Here is a 20,178-nt window from a genome sequence, read left to right as displayed (position 1 = left end):
AACCCCTGCTTGGATACGGATACCCACCTCACCAGCCCTCGACTATTTGTTGTCCCAGTGCACGAGTGCGCCAATTTCCCGGGAACTCCTGAAAGCACGCAACAGTTTTCGCCGGTCGGTCCCAGCATCCCCACGAAATGGGTGGAAAATCCCATCCCCTGTTTTTTTTTCTCTTCCTCGCTCAAGAGTTGAATAAACCCACATCGACACTTTTACAGAGCGAAAAATAAATATTTAATATGGATATTTGCTGTAACCAATATTGATTGTATAGAAAAAAAGTTATCTTTTACCGGGGTTGATGGGCTTATAAAAAAGATAATTTATATATATATATATAAAAGCTAAAGACCTATACTATACTACTATTAAAGATTTTAAATTACCAACCATAAATCTGACTAGCGGTTGTTTTTACTGACTAATAATACTTACTTAAATATATATACGGCCTTCAAAATCAAAATCAAAATTGTGTTTAATTTGTGAATAATAATTCATGACCGCAACTACTTTCAAATAAGAATTCAAACTTGGTGGTTAACTTATATGAATATAGGAATGGTTACTCTGATATCTTGAGTGTTATACAACAATCTTGAGATGACAATATGCAGTTGATTTGCTTTTCTTGTTTTCCGCTGTGTGACGAAATCTGTTTCTGCTCCCCATTGTTCACATGTGGGGGAGTGGCGGAGCGGGAAGGTGGGGGGAAACACTTTCACCGCTTACCGAAGAGCGGGGCTTCCACTGCAGTCAATACTCGTAAATCAAAAGACTTCACTCCATCTTCATCTTCATCTGGAAGCAGCAATGAATGCGACTATTACCCCAGTTTGAGGTCCAACCCTTGAGATGCAGATACGACTGCACAAGGGGCCCACACAATGCATCCGGCAGATACGATACGCGCATCTGCGAGATACACGCACAAGTGCAGCGCCAGTTGACAGTAGTCACCCTCTAAGCGGGACCATCGCCCACGCGCATGAGCACTCAATCCGAAGCGCCAATTCTCTCTCTTTTTTCGCCTCTCTCACTCTCTCTCTCGAGGCGACTGTTACATTTCGATTTGGGTTTTCGGTTGGGTTTTGTTTTCAGTTTTTAGTTTTCAGTCTCACGTTGACCGGTGCACATCGTACAGGAAACCAAAGTGAAAACCCCCGAAAGTGGGCATTCTTGCAGCTGACCGTTTTTTGTTTAAACATATGAGAAAAAAGCGAAGTGGAAATTCCGAGCAGTGTGTGTGCAGCGATGCGTTTTTAAATGGTTTCTGGGCAGCCCCCACTGGGATATATGCATTGCATGCCATATAGTTTGCTTCCGTTGCGCACCAATTGTTATTGCACCCCGCCCCCCTGTGACACGCCCTCCCCCGCTGGCAGGCAAACAGAAAAATAACAAAGTAAAAAATACAAAAAAATACGAAAAACCAAAAATGTTTACAACAATGTTGGCAACTTTGTTGCCCCGAAACGAGGTCAATGCATTTCCAATTGCCGATAACAAAAAGTGAGACGAGCGCTCGAAAACCGAAATGTTAAGTTCAAAGTTAAGTGCAGTGCAGCGCCCCAAAGCATTTACTTTAAATCATAAATAAATGAAGAATTTTCCACTCGAGTGAACAAACTTAAATGGTCATTTGCCAGTGTGTTGTGTATCTGTACAATTGTATCTGTATCTCTATCTGTGTCTCGGGCAATAATTGCATGCCATAAAAACCCAGCAGCAACTTGTTATCAGCGCGGCTGCTGTGCCTTGTAATCGGGCCTCCTCCACTTGAACTATATCCCGTCTTTATTGGTCTTTATTGGATTACCGGATTACCAGTGGATAGAAGCAGGTTAAGAGGGTACAGTACACTCCAGATACAGCAAACAACGGCGACAGCCAGGTAAGTGGACATGGACAGCAACATTGTTGCCGCATCGATATCTTGACCCGGGAATTCCAGCGAGTGCAATGCTCTCCACAAAAAGAACTATGTCACTGTCCACCCCCAAAATTAACCCACGCCCGCATCCGAAAGATAGTACAAGTACACACAGAGATTGGGTTATTTTTGGACCAACTTCAATAGTGGTTACATGCTTGTCAAGTTATTCATAGCACTGAAGATACATTCACTGAAAATTGGTTAGCCCAGCTGAGGCTGGTTCAAATTACAGTGCAGAAACTACTGCAAATCAACCACCCTATGATTATAAGTAAATGTGAAATATAAATGTTTTAGATATTTCTCTATGCACTAGTAAAACCTTTGGCCCCCCGCAAGCAGAGGCGGCGATATAAATCTTTTCTATTGAAATCGAAAATCAAATGCGAAGCGAACAAGCGGAGGCGGCAGATAAAACGGATTAAAGCGACAAACACCACTTTAAATTAATAAACAAAAGTCAATGACTGTTGTTCGGGGGAGGGAAGATATATGGTAATGTGATTGTTTATAAATAAAACCGCCAGTGTTACTGTTAATTTTCATTTATTGGTTAAGTTCAGACACTTAATATTAATTATTTCGACACCGATGCGTACGTTTTCTCGCAGATCAAAATTGTGACTGACTTCAGCTTTGGCTGTAATCACGCCATACGATTAGTCTAGCATAAGACGTAAACAAGTTACAGTTAGAAGGGAGTTAGAAGTTTGGAAAAGTACTGGGCAAGCTCGCGGACAATTACAGCGGTGCGATGCTTACATTGATTCCGCTGATAAGCTCCGCTGAAGCTGCAGACAAATAAGAATGTAAATAAAGATAAAGGGTGACTTGTTCGCGTATACAGGGTGTCTCGTTCCCAAACATACCGGCCCCCCTGAACGGTTGTTCAGCAGTACAGAGGCAGTACAGCGATTTTGGCAATTGGGCGTTTGTATAATCCGTGAGCAGTCTTCACTGTAACGACTCGGACCTTGTTGTCGATTCCTGCGTGCACTGCTGTGATGCGGCCAAGAATCCATTTAGAGGGCGGTAGATTGGGCTCCTTGAGTACTACCAGTGTGTCGATCTTCAGATTCTCGGTTTCCAGATGCCACTTTGTCCGCTCATGAAGAGATGTCAGGTATTCCATATGCCACCTTTTCCAAAAGCCTTGAACCATGGCTTGCAGCTGATTCCACCTCTCCAATCGATTGACTTGCATATCCAGACGACAGGGTTCAGGCAATGCAGTATACGGAGATCCAGTCAAAAAATGAGCAGGCGTCAGTGGATCCAAAGAATTATCCCCAGTTGGGCACAGCGGGCGTGAATTCAGGATAGCTTCAATTTGGGTCAGGACAGTAGAGAGCTCCTCAAACGTTAAAGCCTTTGATCCAAGTATTCGTTTCATATGGAGTTTAATTGAGCGAACTCCAGCTTCCCACATCCCTCCAAAATGTGGAGCAGACGGGGGTATAAAGTGCCAAGAAATCCCTTCATTGGCAAAGAATCCTGCTAGTTCCTCATCTTTGGCTTGTTGAATGGCCAGACGTCTCATGTCATCCAAAGTTTTCTTGCCTCCATGAAATGTTGTTCCATTATCCGAATACAGGTCAGTAGGCTTCGCTCGGCGGGCAATGAATCGTTGAAAGGCTGCGATGAAAGCCTGTGTAGTTAGCTCACTAACAACCTCGATGTGAAGTGCCTTTGTAGTGAGACACACGAAAATAGAAAACCATGCCTTTCCGATGCGTGGAGTTCTTCCCTTTGATTCCTTGATTGCGATCGGTCCAGCGTAGTCCAGCCCTGTGTGTTGAAAGCAGCGGCTAGCTTGAACTCGAGGAATTGGTAGCTCTCCCATGATCTGGTTGCTTGTGCCCTTTCGTTGAAGAAAACAGGATTTGCATTGGAAGACTGCCTTTCTGACGAGATTGCGGGCTCCCAGAATCCAGTACTGCTGACGAAGATTGGTGAACGTTGCATCAACTCCAGTGTGCAGATAGGAGACATGAAAATGTCGAACCAGGAGTCCAGCTAGTGGTGTATCTTTAGGTATCAGAATCGGGTGCTTGGCGTTATAGTTGAGTGTAGATTGCTCGATTCTCCCACCGACTCGCATTACTCCATAATCATCCAGAAACGGAGAAAACCGGATAAGATGCGATTTAGCGTTAAGCTGGCGTCGATTCTCTAGCTGCTCATATTCTCTGGCAAAGGATTTTTGTTGCACATGTCGAATAAGTCGGCGCTGTGCGTCCAGCAACTCTTCAGACGTAAGGAATGGTGCCGAATTCCTATGATGGGATCGAAGAGTGTGAATAAAGCGATGACAGTAGCTAGATACCCTTATAAGACGCGTCCAGGTTGAGAATTTGTGGATGAGTAACTCGTGTATACTTTCATCAGGAAAGTTATGTAGAGTCGTGGGCTTTATGGCTCGTTCTTCGGTGTTGACATCGAAACTTGAAGATACGCTGAACTTGCTTGTAGAAGGTGGCCACTCAGAGGTGGGTGTGGCCAGCCAAGACGGACCTTTCCACCACAGTCGATGCTCCAGAAGCTTTGACGGATGAAGTCCTCGGGAAGCACAATCTGCAGGATTGTCTTCCGTGCGAACATGGTTCCAGCAGCTACGGGGAAAGTCGCTCAATATCTCAGAAGTTCGGTTGCAGACGTAGGTGTTCCACCGTCGAGGGGGAGCTGAAAGCCAGTGTAGCACAATTTCTGAATCTGTCCAGCAGCTCGTGCTGAAAAGAGGAATTGTTAGTGATGTTTTGACAATAGAAAGCAATCGAGATAGAAGTAACGCAGCGTTTAGCTCCAAACGTGGAATTGATACGGGCTTGATCGGGGCCACCCGTGTTTTGGCGGCAACCAGAGTTACTTGAAAGCTGCATCCAACTGCAACTCGAGCGTAAACTACCGCACCGTAGGCGTGCGAGGATGCGTCGGCGAATCCGTGTAGTTGAACATCTCGAAATGGTGACGCAATATACCGTGGTACTTGGCATTGCGTAAGTGCTGGCAAATCCTCTACTAAGGCTCTCCAGCGCGTACGTAGACTTTCAGGTATGGGGTCGTCCCACTGCAGGACACTTGTCCAGCTTTCTTGGAAGATTAGCTTGAGTAGAACTGTGACCGGCGCTACCAGTCCAAGCGGATCATAAATTCTTGATAGCTGAGACAAGAGTTCTCTTTTCGTCGGAGAAATGGTCGCATCGCATCCCTTTAGGTTGAGATACAGGACGTCCTTCCCAGGGTTCCATTGGATACCAAGAACTTTGACAGGTGAATCCGCAGCTGATTTGTTGAGGAGCTGGATAGGTTCAAAACATCTATCTTCCTCTGGTAATGATTTCAGAAGACGCCAACTATTAGAACTCCATTTGCGTAGCTTGAATTTTCCCTTATCCAAGAGGGCTATAAGCTCGTCCTTGAGAATCATAAGCTCCTCGAATGTGTTGGCGCCTGTCGGGATATCGTCCACATAGGCATCGTGCAGAAGAGCGTGAGCTGCTGCAGGGTATTCATGGCCATGATCGTCGGCAAGTTGCTTTAGAACTCGAACAGCCAGAAATGGTGACGGTGCCAATCCGTAGGTAACCGTCAGCAGGCGAAAGTGAAGCAGAGGTTCATTCTCAGTCGTGCGCCAAACAATGCGCTGAAAATTGGTGTGTGGCTTAAAGACTTTAATGCCTCGAAACATCTTTTCGACATCTGCACATAAAACATATTGGTGCTGCCGGAAGCGTAGACAAACGCCAAAAAGATCGCGTTGAATCGGTGGACCAATATGTAGTCTGTCATTGAGCGATACTCCAGAGCTGTCTTTTCCTGATCCATCAAAAACTACACGACATTTGGTAGTCAGACTGTCCAGTTTGATGACAGCGTGGTGCGGCAAATAGAAGCAGGTGTCTGGGGACTCTTCAACCTGAGCCGAGGTCAGTTTTTCCATATGTCCACGTTGCAAGTAGTCGTCCAGGAAAGCTTCGTACTGCTGCTTCAATTCTGGATACCGACGAAATTTGCGTTCCAGCGAGAAGAAGCGATTGATGGCCTGTGGCAAGGTCGAATCAATAGGCGGTGCCTTTTCCTTGAAGGGATACTCGACGACGTACACCCCGTCCGTCGAGCGCTTGTGTGTGGCAGCAAAATGACGCTCTGTGGGATCGCTGGCGTCCAGGAGAGCCTGGTTAGGCTGAATGCTGTCCATCTCCATGAATGAACGAACCATCGTGTCTAGGTCCGCGTGATGAGTAACCGCAGAAGTAGGGTGATCATCGAATGCAGAGTAAGAGCCTGCAAGAATCCAACCAAATACAGTATTGAGAGCGATAGGAAAGTCGTTACCAAAGTGTTTCCGATCTCCTGTGTATAGAGACCAAAGTTGATCCGATCCAACAATGACATCGATTGCTCCAGGTGTGCAGAACGTTGGGTCTGCCAAAGGAAGCTCGCAGATTTGCCTCCACGTAGAGGATGAGGTGTCAATAACTTGGGCAGGAAGTGATGACGTCAGCGAGGTGAGAATGAACGAGACCAATTCGACAGTTTGGCCCGAATGACGAGAGCGCAGCTTGATATGTGCGCGTCCTCGGGTAACGCCCGCGCTGTTGGCGGCGAGACCGAGAATAGAAATCCGTGCGTGCGTTCGACGCACGCCTATTCGCTGAACAAATGATTCCGATGCCAAGGTTATTGTAGATCCAGTGTCCAGGAGCAGCCTGCAGGTTGTAGTGTTTCCCCAGGCGTCGATGACGTCAGCAAGGATGGTTGGCAACAGAGTCTGAGAACCAGCCGCCGGAATATTCTCCAGAGTATGATGCGTAAAGTTGTTTTCCGCGGGAGTCTCGCTTCCCAAGCGATGACCTTCTCGAGCTAGCGGTTGATTGTGGCCAATTGTAGATCCCGCATGTGAGACTGCTGGTCGATCGCGGCTGTCAACACTTGCTGTGTCAATGTTGTTGCCATTTTGAATTGGCTGCGACGAGCCATGAACCAAAGTATGATGCTTGCGGCGGCAGATCCGACAAGTATGCCTCGATGTACAGTTGCCCACCATATGAGCCGGGCTGAGGCAATTGAAACAGAGCTTTCTTGATTTGAGGAAGTCTCGGCGAGATGCAATGTCGAGTGCGATGAATTGAGGACACTTAAACAGTTGGTGATTCTGCTGGCACGATGTGCACTTCGGCTCTTCCCGTCTTGGATGCGTGTCTGCGTGGTGCGTGGTAGCTGCGCGTCGAGCTTGGGTTGATCGAGTTAATTCAAAAGCCTCCAACGTATCGCAGCGTGATGTGAGAAATTTCAAGAATCGGTTGATGGTCACACCTTTTTCCTCGGATTCTGCGCACTGAGCCCAGGCTTGGCGGGTATCGCTATCTAATTTTGAAAGTAGAATGAAAATTAGCCAGGGATCCCTCTCTTCGCAATTAAGAGCTCGTAGACCACGAATAACTTCGTCTGCACCATCGGCAATTTTCCGCACTGTGCCGATATTTGAATTTATAGCACTCGGAAGGCTCATGAAACTGTTTAAGAACGATCGAATAATTAGCGATTGTTTGTTATATCGCTGTTCCAGCCGCTCCCATGCTTCCCGATAGTTGTCATTAGTAACTGGAATATGTTTAACTAATGCAAGCGCGTCTCCGGCAAGGTACGATTTTAAATAATGAAATCGTTGGCAATCCGTCAGGCTCGAATTGGAAGCAATCGATCCAATAAACATGTCCGAAAAATGTTTCCAGTCCTCATAATTTCCAGAAAAAGTCGGAAGTTTAATTCTCTCGAACTGAAAATCGACATGACTTCTCTGGGGTGTGCCTGCGGCTTGAACTGTGGCATCAATACTGTTTGAGGTGACATCCCGTCTCAACTCCTCCAAAGTATTGCTGAGAATAGCGTGTGTAGCATAATGTTTGTCCTCATATGCGTCAAAATCCTCGTCAGGGTTCTCCCAATCGGCTTCCGATTGAAATGCATACAGCTCTTCCGAGAGCCGTACGAACCGCAAATAATTTTCCTGTAGTTGCGCCAGGCGGACAACTATTGTTTGCACTGAGTGAATGTCATCAACAAATTTTAAGGCATTATTATGCGCACGAGTAATTTGGCTTTTGCAGAAGCCCCGTTGTTGAATCACACTCCGCATGGTGGTCGAAAGAAGGGAACGATTCTACACGATGTAGGAATCTATAGATTATCGTTTGCCAAAAGGCCAATAATCAAAATCAAATGCCCGAACGAAACGCACTTCCGGTTATCCGGCTCGAAGGACCAATTTTTATGTTTATAAATAAAACCGCCAGTGTTACTGTTAATTTTCATTTATTGGTTAAGTTCAGACACTTAATATTAATTATTTCGACACCGATGCGTACGTTTTCTCGCAGATCAAAATTGTGACTGACTTCAGCTTTGGCTGTAATCACGCCATACGATTAGTCTAGCATAAGACGTAAACAAGTTACAGTTAGAAGGGAGTTAGAAGTTTGGAAAAGTACTGGGCAAGCTCGCGGACAATTACAGCGGTGCGATGCTTACATTGATTCCGCTGATAAGCTCCGCTGAAGCTGCAGACAAATAAGAATGTAAATAAAGATAAAGGGTGACTTGTTCGCGTATACAGGGTGTCTCGTTCCCAAACAGTGATATTGGGTCCAAGTACTCGGCACAGACGATAATGGCGGGCGAAGACCGCATAATGGGTGTACGATTTCCTAGCTAGATCGGCGCAGATTGAGCCATATGCCCGCAGATGCCGTTATAGTTATTGATTAGCCATATCCATGGCAGTTAATTAATCAACGCGCGCGATTTGGGGTCACTCGTATCTGAAAGTCGTGCGGGGTGTGAACTATGCGCAATTGGCTTATCAACAAGAAGCCCCAAAGTGAACGGATTGGTGGACGCGAAAGCGACGCAAGATAATGGCCAGTGGATTTAGAATGGCGAACAAAAGAAGTTCAACGCTCGCACGAACAGTTAAATTACAGTGAAGCCTCGCCGAAATCGATGGATGGTCGCCGATAAGCGTTTCTCGCATTAGTACCTGCCATTTAGGCCACACCGTGACCAATTTTTCCGTCCGGCCCTTCTTTCCGCAGGGAAAGCCCATGCAAATGGGGATATTGGGGGAAATACCGGAAAAGAGCGCTGTTCGCTGGTTTTTGCGGCACACCGAAAAAAAATCCGGATATTTTAAGATAATTTCACTTATCATAAATAATTTAATATGAAAACACATTCATATTTAAAAAAACATATGAGTTAACTAATCAGATTGCTATACCATGAGTATTACTTGGTTGACTAATATTGTTTATTATTTTTGGGAATATTTAGAAGTGAAACGAATTTCTGCTTTCATATCAGCCAAGCATTATCAAGTGAAATGTGTGTGAATGCCAGTTGGGAAAATGGCAGTGGGTTTCTTTGTTTCCTCGTCGAGAATTAGCTAAAAGCAGCTGTAGATCCAAAAGAACAGCTTTATTTTGGCAATTGAAATTCCATGCCCGCTACGATCGGCAATGACAGCTGAAGTGTGGGGCCGCAGGTTTTGTTTTTTAAGCCCACCAGTCAGGCATAATAATAACCCTGAAAGTTTACTGACTTCCGTTGCAGCGACGGCAGCGGCAACTGCGGCAACACCAGCACGTTGCAACACTAGCGACAGCCGAGTTGGGCCTTAAGCCCCGTAGGCAGGAATTGGCCAAGATGCGGAGGCAGGAATGGGCCAGGGGCAAGGGCGATACCATCTGTGGACACCCATGCTCCTTTTGTGGGGATATCTGTGGGGATGGAAACGGAACGGAGCACGTAGGTGGCGCTAGTGTTGTTTATGCAGAGGAGGAGGCGTTCGCTCCATTCTCCCGTTTGCCTTCTTGCCTCGTGTCGTCTGCAATTTGTTGCTGCATCTGGTGTTGTTGCTGCTGCTGTTGGTGTTGCTATTGCCATGGCATTTGTTGTACGAGTACCTGCAACCTGCGGCTAGAAAGGAGCTGCGATGTTAACAACCGTTGCTACGGTTTGGGCCCAACCCGTCGCAGAACCGTGTTAACTGAAAAGCGGCGGCTGCATTTCCACACGTTCCCCGGCAGCAGCGACAATGACATGACAGCAGCAACATCGGCAACACCAGCAGCATCTCTATGGGCCCAGCAGAGATCCCCATCTGTGTATTTATCTTAATTAGGCGGGCGTTGGCCAAGTAAAAATGCATGAATCACTGGCGAACGGAGTGACAAGGCTCGAAAGAGCCAAGTCGCAAAGGAAGCCTAAAAATAGCAGCTGCAATCGTGGCTTAACTGCTAACCACTTGGTTATATTAAGCGAATATGAATTAATTTAACTGCAGTTCAGCTGTGGAATTCCGTATACACCTCAACATAAGATGGTCGAAAATAGGTATTTCATTTATTTACAGAGAATCTGTGGGATAGCTTATCGAAAACTTAATTGAAAAATGCATAATGGCTTGTATATCTTTACGTACGTATCCTTAAGCCAGAGAAACCAATTCCCCATAGGCCAATAGCAATTAATTAGAAATCGCTGAGCGACGAAAATTGATTTTACTAATCAAATCGCACACACACACTCACATAAAGTGGCATCGAGAAAATGACGCTTTAAAAGTTTTTCGCTGTTGCCAAACGCACCAAAAATTAATCAAGCGGTAAAGGCAACAACAAAATATACAAAGCCTACCTACTCCTCCCCCCTCCAACTACAAAAAAAAGAGAGAAAAAAAAAACAATTTTATAGGCAGCGCTTGAATGCCCAAAATGCATATCGCTTGGGATTCCAATACGAAATAAACCGTCGCATGGCATTTTTTTTTCGTCTGTTGCCTGATTTTATTTTCAGTTTTGGACATAATTTACGTGATCATGGCGCGTCGATAGCAAGAAATTATCGACGCTCATGCGCATGCGCAGTCTGCCCCATGTTGCAGTTGCAACGCTTGTGTTGCAGTTGCCGTTGTCGCTGTTGCTGCGATTGCCGCTTGGTTTCTAATTGTTGCGCGCGTTTGTGAAATTTATTGCGTTTCGATCGTTTTTCTTCGGCACTCACGTAACGCCAAAAAAAAAGCGAAAAAGTCGGCGGATCCATGCTTACAACTTCATTTCGCCTTGGTTTCGATTTGGTAGCCGCGATATGGCCGGCAAAAGCGAAACTTATTTTTATGTTAATGGCTTTGGTGCGGCGAACGCATTTCGTGAAAGGAAAAGCTCGATCGATAGGGGGGTGCCAGACTCCACCCCCATCCCCCCTCCATCAACTCCATCAACCACCTTCGAAAATAAAAAAGGTTTCCCTGCGCCCGAGGGCGTGGCAGGCACATGTTTCCTGTTCGCCGCATTGCTGTTCGCTGACTTCGCGCACTACGAGAATCAGAACAGCAGTCGCAGCTGCTCTTTGTTTGCATCGCCGATCGCTGAACCTGGCTTCATACTCGCCTTTTGACAGCTTCCTACTGTCCCCCCTCGAGATCCCGAGACTGTTGGAATTTACGGCCAATATGGAAATGACTCATCCTGTCGAACATGCATCACTCCCCAACCAGACTTCACAGACTTCGAGCAGCGTGTGAACGAAAGCCAGACTGCCTGTGGGGGTAATCGATATGCTGTTTGTTGTGACTGTGGCATGATAAACATCCGCCGGATTCGATTTTGGCAACCTGAACCACATGGAACGCTGTGATTTCTGGAGCGGCATTCGACAATTAAGATTCTCTATCAGATTAAAGAAAAAACCTATGCAAATTAGCACTAATGTGCTTTCAAAATAAGTTTTTAAATGTAAAAGAAGTTCTAACAAATTAAAGTGACTGTATTGATCTTATACTATCTACAAATATTATTCTCTCTGTGTCTTACCCTTTTTCTTCATTGGCATCTCGCACCCTGTAATCTCCATTAGGCGCTCGCATCTCCGTTTGCCACATGCAGCACATAATTTCTGGTGCGTTGCATCTGCAACTCGGCAATTTCGCAATCATCGAAATGCAATTCAAATGCAATCATTTATCTGCCGCCTGGCTGGCACAATTTTTCATTTTTTCCTTTTAACCGGCGATCGAATCCTGCGAAAGAGTAAATATTGATGCTAGGAGGAGTCGCCGCAAGTTGCAAGTCCCAAGACAATCGATTACCGGACTGCGGCGCAAACGTAATCAGACAAATTCAATTTACGGCAATTTGCATGCCGCGTTCGTTCGTGAAAAATGACAATTGCTGTTGCAGAGCGGCGGTGTTGCAGTTGTATTGCTGCAACGTAGCTGCAACGTCATTCTAAGGCTGCGCCCGTTGCCAAGGCTGAATTGTGTTTCTTTATCCGCCTGGCTACCTGGTTCATGGCTGTTGCACATTTGGCGCCTTATCGCTGTGCTCGCATCTGCTGGCAACTTGCAGCAGCAACTTGCAACAACAGCAGCAGCAACAGCCACTGCGATTTTGTGGGCGGAGGGAGTGAAGCAGCAGGAGTAGCAGCAGCAGCAGCAGGTTCGAGTTTTGTTTTGGCCATTGCAGGAAATGAAAAATTGGCAAACATGCCACGCTTTGCTCTCCACAGACCATGCATATGTTGCACATAATTGGCGTTTATGCCACAAGCGACGAAATGCAACCTGCAACTAATGTTGCTGATGCGTTGTTGATACGCCTGGATTTTCGCCGCTTTTTACTTTGTTTTGTTTTTCTGGTTGGATTTTGTGGCTTTTGGTTGCGGGGTGTGTCGCCTGCAGCCGAATGCGGTTACTTACTTTTGGCGCACTCACTTAACCTTTTGAACTGGCCATGTTGTCGCGGCGAAACGTGATTAAATTTAATTAACATTTGCTTCCTAAAAGGTTGCCAGCTATGTGAAATTTAGTCATTAGTTGTTGTTATTGCGCGCCCATTAGCTATCAGCCACGCCCACCGCCGATCACGATCCGCCCGCCGGCTGCAGGTGCCACACGTTGCCATTGCCATTAGAGTGGGCCAAAAAAGAAAAAAAAAACAACCAGGCAATAGGTGGTTACATCCCGGCACGACCGAATTAGCATAACCCAAAACGGGGTTAGAGTCAAGTCACCAAAAAGTCGCATTCGACGATAAAGATGGCGTGTCTGGGACACACGAAAAGAATTTAATTAGGCGACTGCGTTCTATTCTGTTTAGTTTTCCATGGCTTTTCCAGGTCATCAGCTTGCCACACGCCACATGGGGAGAGGGCTAGAAAAATGCTACGAAAATGCGAGGAAAATGCCGTCATTAAGCGAAAAGCTTTGCGGCATGTCAACACGGGCATTTGCCGTAAATCAAATGCAGCAAGTTCTAGAGATCCCAACACCAAATCTCGATCCCCATCTCCACTCCTTCAGCACAATTTGTTCGAGGAATGAGCGCAGGAATGTCGCAATCAAAATTTCAACATCATGTTGCCCCAACCGGGGAAACAGAAAAAAAAAAGTGGGAGAACTATTTATAGCTGCAGTCGATTGCCAGTCCATTGGGCCAAATGTTTCTGAAGTTGATTCTGGATCTCTGGCGTTGCACAAGCCCACGGACGGAGGCCAACCTCATCATAATAATGGAATAGAGCGCTCCAAACTCACTTGAATGCCACTCTGAATATGCTTCTAATTGGCGCAAATTATTGAAAAGATCTTCTCCAGATTGTAGCCCCTCTCGAAGCCTTTGAAATTGCCAGCAATTTGTTTCAGCTGCAGAGGCAGCATAAATCTTCTATTGCGTCTGCTGCACTCCTCTGACAATAAAGTATTAAATTACCATAAATTAATATTATGCCCAGGCATTTAATTAGGGATCCAGACACAGGGGATAACAGAAAGGGAATGCCAAAAAAAAAAAAAAAGGAAAGGGGGAAACGATGGCCAAGGCTTTGACACTAAACTTGACCCACAAAACAATAGAGTTGTCTCTGTTTTATGGATCAATTAAGTCCAGAGAACTTCATTCTGGCGAAATCTTACACATTTGAAATAGCCTATGATATAAATCTGTGTTGCACAGTAAGAAAATATAAACGCTATCTAATTTATATATTATGTATGTATGTACATTTTAATGGAATTGATTTTGTATGCTTATGTGATTTATTGTATGAAATTATATTAGATTCGCTCAGCTAGCGTGCGGAAATCAAGTTATTTTCTCTGAGTGCACTTCTCAATTGATCTTGATGAATGTGTTGCGTGCCTTAATTCGCTCGAATGTGTGGCAATGCCGGACTCCCATTGAGAGACTGGCCCCGTTTTGCGGAGGTGGACACTCCGTGGAGCCACTAATTAGTCACAATTTCCAGCGACATGGTCAGTGTCAAAGGTCCGCCAGATATTTTTAGCCATCGTGTTGCCGCATCATGCTGCGGGCAGCAGAATGTTGCACACTGCTGCGCATGTGCAACCAATTATTAATTGCATATGCAACATTGCGGCGGCATTCCTTCGCCTGGCAGAACGAAGCTATGGTAGAGCCGTACCTTGGAGCGGTGGAGCCATCTGAGTCAGCAGTTTGCTCCATGGCGCCGAACGTCGTCAGAGGCGTCAACGGCGTGTGCCCGTCTCTTTCTTGGCCAGAATGTGTGGGTGGGTGGACTATTAGCCAGGCTGGCAGGCGATACGAAAGCCGAACGTTATAGGCACAACTCTGTGCTCGCCCAGCAGGCATACCTGGCCATATGAATTCCGCCACAAAGCATATGCCAATCCTGGCCAGAACACGAAGGGTATCAGCGGATCGGTGGGATGGTGCTGCACTTTCTAGTCGCGCCCCTTTTTGCATTGCTTATTAAATTACAAAACAACGGCCCACACATAAATAAACGTGGCAGGCTCTTCCCTGGCCAGGCATTAGATGATGGCAATAGGAAATGCCTGCCCCACATCCCCTCCCACCTGGTCGATGGTCTTATGAAAAATTCCTAGCGCTTGGCGTCTATAATTAAGCGTGAAATGTTGCTGGCGTTACGCCGCATTCCTTGAACCAACTCGAGCCCTTTGGCTATAAAAGCGGACTCGAGACCACGAAGGAAGATCCACGGCTCCAGCTATGGACACAGGTGCACTGATAAAAAACTATAGCCACTCCAAGGGTGGCAAATATGTGTTTTCATAATCTCATATGATGAACCTTGAATCTTTCAAAGATTCATCTATAATAGAAATAATAACTTTTGAAATAAATATTGAAATTTTAATTTTAAGATCAAATTTATAGGCTCGTTAAAAATCGTAAGACTTAGGACCACTCAGTAGAAAATCTTGAAAACGAAATTTAGATTTCCTCCTGCAAATAGCAATAAAAATTCGCTTTATTGCCAAACCGCTGAAAGTGGTTACTTAAGCAGGACACGTTCCATATTTTTCGGTGTAAAGTTTATTTCCCAGTAAAAGAAGCAGACAAAGACGAAGGCCAAGAGCAGGCACTTTTATGGGTTCCTTGTGCAGCGGCAGCAATTCTTATTAATTGCAAGTGTCCGCACTTACTTTGCAGCATGTTGCAATTAGAATCTCGAGTCGGGCCGTACAGCCTGCCCCCGGGGGCAGCCTCTTTGTTGACGGAAGTCAATTCAAATTAAGACCCCGAGGGCCCGGCCCAGAGTTCAACGATCTGGGACATCGCCACAACGAGCAACTGTTGTTGCTGCAACATGTGGCAACAGGGCCCGGCGAAAATTGATTTCTCTTGTTAGGGTTTTAGCGCTTTTTCGGATAGCCATCGCCATCCGAGCCATTGAGGCATTCTGGCATTCAGGCATTTAGCTATTTGAACATTCTCAGCCTGGCCAGGCAGTAATTAAAATAAATTGCCTGCCCAGCGCAGACTCGGCCACATCTAGTGTCGGCCATCTAACGTAGCTGTTGATAGAATTTGCACCAGGACCGGGCCTGTTGCAGCAAGGAGCAGTGCAGCCTGCTCCTCATGGCCATCAAATTAAAGCGCTAAATTGTTGCTCGCCTTTTCCTGTCTTCCATCACGCCATCGTCGTCTGGGTTGGTTCATTAACATATGTTTGCGCCGCGGATCGGTTTTGGTACTAGGTACTGGCACTGGATTCTGGCATCTGAAAGCGGGGCATGGCTGGCCAATAGAAGGGTAGTGAAATTTTATAATGCCACCAAACCGAGCACGAGACTGACTGGTGATCAATTAAAGAAGTGGCCATTATTTGATTGTCTTAGCAGTGGCCTGACCTGCTTTTTATGGCCAATCCGCCAGTTTTCCACATGCCAATTATGGCTGCCACAAAACAGCTGCCACGCCGGTGGTCGTTGTGCCAATCTTGGCCCGAACTGGATGACAGTCGATGGCCTCAAAGCTGGCCTACTCCTCGCACCCTGCTCCTCAATCTTATGGCCTGCGGCAGCGCAGATTTTCGCTGGAAAATCTTGGCAGCCACGCGCAGCGAAGAGCATTGACCATTAATTGATGCCTTTCAAAAGCATTGACATTGGATCTAGCTGCGGCATGTGGTCCACTGCCTTGGGCGGCGATCTGGCACAGCCACGATGGAGCATAGTGGAGCAGCAGCTCCAAATGGGGGATAGCATCGCATTCCGCGGATGCGGCCTTGCTAAATAGGGGCATCTATTGGCAATCCTCGGGGACGGCTGGGAGTGCAATTTTCTCTTGATCGGCCTGTGATCTGGCAGATTCCCTTCAAAGTAACTGACTTCTATCGCATTCCAAAGTGGAATTCCTGGCAAGAAGGAATCACATAATTTTCACATCATGTCACTTAATAGTAGTTGTCTAGTTGTCTAGTAGTAGTCTTGAGTGATTTTTGTGTTTTTCATGATAATAGTTTATTTATAAATGGTTTGCTCTACAGTAAATAGACTGGTTAGAGTTCATGCCATTCAATATTACTTGGAACTTGACAACGACGTTCGATGAACCCAGACGCTGTCTTGGACTTAAACCGTTTAAGATTGACTTGTCATAAAGCGCAGACCAGCAGAACTTGTTAACCATGTTAAGAGAGATATCTTAACCCCCAGAGCCCGAATGCAAATTTATCCAAGCGATACGCAGCGCAGCTTGTTTATGAAGCTCATTAGCGGTAAGCCATTACCGAGAAGTCAATACCAACTGTCTGGACGTCGGGCTGTCCAGCTCCTATCTAGAGTCAACACTACCCTCGAGTGGGTCCGCACTCAACTATATCGGTGAGGTATATCTTGGCCTTCAAACCAGACAGACGGGGGTCTCTATCTGCGCGACAACTCCCACTCCTCCCAGCGATCCACCAATCCAACAATCCACCTACCACTCCACCTCCAAGTGGGTAAGTGAGTGAGTGATTGACTGACTGATGGCTTGACTGGGTTACCAATGTGTCGCCCACGTAGATGCGAGATTTTCGGCGACTGCGACTGCGAGCGCGACTGCAATCCCTTATGCAATCGTGCTCCACATTAATCAATCAGCAGAGCAGCGGCAAAAAGCCTAAGCCCTGACTGACATTTCCTGGCCACTTTTAGCTCATTGGCTTTCGGCTCTGCGATGCGTGTGCGATATGGGAAAATTGAAAATTGATTTCGAAAGCGAAAACCACAGCGTGCTGAAACCGCACGAAAATGTTGCCCGTCCGCAGAGATTAGTGTTTGTTGGCCCTGACCAAAAACCGCTTTCCATATTTGCAGCTTCAGTGGCTAATTAAATGCGATGGCCTTACATAATGGCGCCAATCCCAATGCCTTTTTTCCACCCGGCTGATATCTCTATTTGCATGGCAATTTCACCCAGCCCTTGAACTGGTCATGACCATGTATGCAGATCCAAAGAGCCACCATATTTGGCACCGCCAACGGCATAAGCTTTAGGTGAATGCCCTGCACTTTTTCGCGAGATTAGTTTTTGCAGTCGATGCGGCTATATTTAGTGGGCAAATTTTTGTTCACACATTTATGCATTTTTCGCTCAGTTGCCATTCATCATGGACAGTGTTTTACGGCCAGGAGATCCTCAAAACGCCACAGTCACGCAGCTCGTCATGTCAAAGTCAAGGGAGGCCATTGAAAATGCACGAGATGCCTTCCGCCGAAGGGAAGTTCCTCAAAAACACGTCGGGCTGCACCTCAGACCCGCCTCCTTGGGCTGAAGTGCAAAGTGCAACAGCTCCGGCTGCTCCACTCCATTCCACACTGTACTCCACGGCGCTCCACTCCACTCCTCAGCTGAAGTGTCGCCTGCCAGGATGAGAAAAAAGAGAGAGGCAGGCACAGTGCGTTTATGGGCTGCAGCTTTACATAGAAAGATTTTATATTAATGCATATGAATAAATGGGTAATAAACAGAAAACTTTTAAAATCTTAAAATATACTCATGAAATACAAAAATGTCATGCAATAATTTGTAATGTAATAGTAAGACTCTGTTATACGTATGTCCCATTTAATCTTAGCTAGAAAGTGGAACTACGTTCTATTTGGAACACGTTTTTACCTCGATCTCGAATCACTGTGCCTGCGGGGAAGCCAAAGTTAATTTAGAATCAGCAGTCAGGCAATGTTTTATGAGATTTTAGCACTTTTCAGCTGTGGCATGTTTCGGCCAGGCCGCGGCTCTTTAATGGACGTCTGCCCCATGGAATTTAGCACGTTTTGCCACTCGCTCCGTGGAAAACTAATATGCCAGGCCGCTCTTGGCCGCCTCTTGTGACATTTATGGCTTCCCAACCTGGCCTGAAAGTCTGGCTTTGGCTTTGGCTTTAGCTGTGGCTGCGCGACTTTAGCTTCACGTGCAAATATGAACAAGATTTATAACTTTTTGGCGGCGACATTTTCCTAGATTTTTGTTTGCTGCCGCTTTAAAAGGATTTCACTTTTCGCTGGAAACGCGGGCGCTCTGAGGAGTTGCGCCAAATCGGGGAGGGGAGTTGGTGGTATGGGGCCTGTGCTAAAAGCAAAAGTTGCCGTGTTATTTGCCATTGCGTTGGCCTGGATGAGCAGCGCACAGACGTCGTTTAAGTGGCTCCGATCCATGGATATCCAGCACGGGCTAAAAATAACAACCAAATCCATTGCCCTCCGTGAGGGAGGCGCATCTGCAGGAATTTTTATGCTTATGCGTCTGTGAGATTCGCTCAATTTCAAAAGAATTTCCAGCCTATTTGTGGAGGCTCTTTAAGTTTTAGCTGGAGGAAAGCGGAAACGATCGTTAATCCTCGGGAAACTATCAATGACGCTTAACGAACATTAGCAGCAATTGGCTTGGTTGAAGAATGGATCTTAGTTTTTATGGCCAAGCAAAGCCACTTTAGCCAGATCTTAAGTGCAATCAGATTTTGAAAACTAAGCTTTAATGGGCTTAAAACGCCTTTCGACATCTTTAAAACTAGTGATTCCATTCCATTATATATTAATAACCAATCTTTTTATTACATTCTAAAAATATATTTAATGTTTGCGTGTAAATTATATACTTTTATCTTCAGTACGTTTCTATGAAATGTATGTTTTCTATTTTACAACTTGATTTTAAAGGCCCATATATTTTTATTATAGTTCTTGAAGGCACACAGTTCTTAGTTTCTCAACCGAGCAAAATGTTTCCCTATCGATCGGAATTTCCCCCATCTTTGTTGAAACATTGTTGCTCAGCTGTGTTTTATTGCCTGCAGTTCTTCCCCGACACATGTGCCTTGAATATTTGCCAACTCTTGTGACCATTTGCCAGACGGATTCCACTTCCGTTTTACCCATTTCAGTTCAGTTTCCAGCCGCTGTTTCAGTTTCTGTTTTGGCTTCTGTTTACGGCAATATCGTTTGAGTTAAGCGCCATTAAAGTTGTGGCTTTCAGGTCGTCGTCTTATCAGGCGAAATGCGTTTATGTGTTTATAAGTCGCGTTCGGCGACGCATTGAATAACATTTTAATTGGGAGTTGCAAAATGCGTGCCCACAAAGCGAGCGAACAGTCGACACGTATGGGCCCAAGTTCGTAATGATAGTTGATAATCTGCACACAGAAAAAAGGGTTGAATTTGATTTCGAATTTAATTTTAATATTGAGAAATGCTTGAGAAATATATCTATATATACTTAACTATTTGGTCTGCAAAAATGTTTGATAAACAAGATTTAAGGTGTGTTGCATAATGTCAATCTTGTAATCTTTCCTTTACATCAATTTCTAACTGGCAAAGGAATGTTTCAAATTTTCTGGCTGTGTAGCAGCTCCCTAAACACCGGACTTAGCATGGCGCCAAGCCAAGTTGCCGCAGACAAAATGAAATGGCG

At 45.7% G+C, this 20,178-nt stretch overlaps 1 protein-coding gene across 3 annotated transcripts in view, besides 1 other annotated feature; it reads left to right on the top strand.

Annotated features, from left to right (window-relative positions):
• The window catches only part of GEFmeso (Guanine nucleotide exchange factor in mesoderm), a 57,659-nt gene that overhangs the window by 27,354 nt on the left and 10,127 nt on the right, over positions 1-20,178 (top strand). The window contains exon 1 of one of the 3 annotated variants that reach the window (NM_137499.3): positions 1,107-1,894. The exons of the other annotated variants lie outside the window; for them this stretch is intronic. The gene's annotated coding sequence lies outside the window, so the exon portion shown is untranslated. Of the gene's footprint in view, positions 1-1,106; positions 1,895-20,178 lie in introns of those variants that run through there. 3 annotated transcript variants of the gene reach the window in all.
• Positions 2,442-8,571: a mobile genetic element.

Source organism: Drosophila melanogaster, chromosome 2R (genome assembly GCF_000001215.4).
Source record: "Drosophila melanogaster chromosome 2R".
In the NCBI taxonomy this organism is placed as follows: domain Eukaryota; kingdom Metazoa; phylum Arthropoda; class Insecta; order Diptera; family Drosophilidae; genus Drosophila; species Drosophila melanogaster.
The sequence above is the reverse complement of the archived record's forward strand: the minus strand, read 5'-3'. Positions and strand labels throughout refer to the sequence as shown.